Raw genomic sequence first — 1695 nt, forward strand, 5'->3', positions numbered from 1 at the left:
TTATTGTTATATCTTGCATCATTTACATCTATTTTTGCATTTGATGTTGATTTGAGGAGTTGTTACTTATTATTGCCATCATATCAACTGAGAATTTATTGCAATGATTTTAAATTCAGTTGAGGTATCTGACATATTATGACATAACATTGATGTTTTATATGAAGTCTTTAGAGCCATAGGCTATAATATTGTTTTTAGATAAATTGCTCAGAGACCAACCAGTTGGACAGAGGTTATATGTACAAATCATCCAAGCACCCAATTCCTAGCCATTTCTATAGGCTACATTTCATTAACATTGCTAAATATTATTAAACTGGAAAGAAATTAAAGATCCATCTTTGATTGTCAAAAGAATTCCAGGTTCAGTTCATTCAGCCAATTAGATTTCACGTAGTATTTTCATCGGTCAGTTGTGGAGGTCTGATTGGTTTAAGCTTTATTTATATAGCACCTTTTAAAACAGTGTATACAAAGTAGCCTACTTTACAAAGAGATGCATATGTGCATTCGCAGAAAATATCAAAATACAAACATAAAAGAGATATAGTAAAACAAAGTAGCTACAATAACCAGTTTATGTTAAAACAAAAATACAACAATAAAAAATCAAGGAAAGACCCTGCACAAATCTGTTTTGAGACTAGGCTACTTTTTAAAAGTGCATAATGATAACTTTTGACAACGTTTAATTCAGGTGCAAAAAGAATTAATATCTGCATGAGCATAGAGAGATTTGCGAGTGCACAGGACACAGTTTGAGCACGCGCACTTTGAGTAGAGGAGAGACACGTTTTAAGTGCGCGCACTCTCTCCGGGCGAGAGCAGCGTGTATCTGAGCGCGCACATCCGGTTTTGTACGAGAGCAAAGGAAATCCACGCGCGCATTATATTAATGTGCTTTCGCGCTACAATTATGCGCTCTCGACATTTGTCATTAAAATAATGCCATACTGTGACAGATTCAACAAGTAATTTGTGAGACTGATTGAAACTGACAACCCATGAGTTGTTTGTTCAAGAATCAGACTACACTGATCGCATTGTTTGTTTTTGCATGCAGCCAGCAAATAGATAGACATGTTGTTTCTTGGTATTATTTTGTCACACTCAGTCTTTCTCTCTCATCACGTTCAGTTCAGACTGTGTAAATCAAATAAAAAATAAATTCAACATATTTTCCAGTGTTGAATAGTGGTGCCGTAAACACTGTATTGTCAGAAGAGCTGATCCAATGCAAAACCCAGAAATTCAGGTTTTACAGTTTTTTACGATTGCTTAAGCACAATTTTGAAAACAGGGCCCGGTTTGTCAAAACACTACACACAATTAACACAACCCTACACCAAAGTAGCACAACACTTCAGATCATTTGCAAAATGGAACACTTTTGTCAAAACTATACACAACTAAAAGTTTAATTTTAGTGTGTAAGCAGTCGTAAAAAACTGTAACAACTATGGCTAAATGAAATAAACAGTATATTTCATGAAACCCATAACACCCCTCCTGAGAAACAAAAGAGGAAGGAATGAAAGAAAGGACAAAGAAGTAACTGCTTTTCTATCAACTCTCAGTGGTTACAATTCAGGTCTGTGTTTGTTTGTGCATCTGCAATCTTACACACAAGCCTATTTGAGAGTGTATCTGTACCAAGGTCATTTAGCAGTATACAATCCCTGGGTGATTGTG

General features: G+C 35.4%; 1 protein-coding gene across 1 annotated transcript in view; it reads left to right on the forward strand.

The window, feature by feature from the left end:
* The window catches only part of LOC107662275 (synaptotagmin-7-like), a 51878-nt gene that overhangs the window by 3910 nt on the left and 46273 nt on the right, over positions 1–1695 (forward strand). The gene's annotated exons all lie outside the window — the stretch shown is intronic.

Source organism: Sinocyclocheilus anshuiensis, unplaced genomic scaffold (genome assembly GCF_001515605.1).
Source record: "Sinocyclocheilus anshuiensis isolate Anshui unplaced genomic scaffold, SAMN03320099.WGS_v1.1 scaffold579, whole genome shotgun sequence".
In the NCBI taxonomy this organism is placed as follows: Eukaryota; Metazoa; Chordata; class Actinopteri; order Cypriniformes; family Cyprinidae; genus Sinocyclocheilus; species Sinocyclocheilus anshuiensis.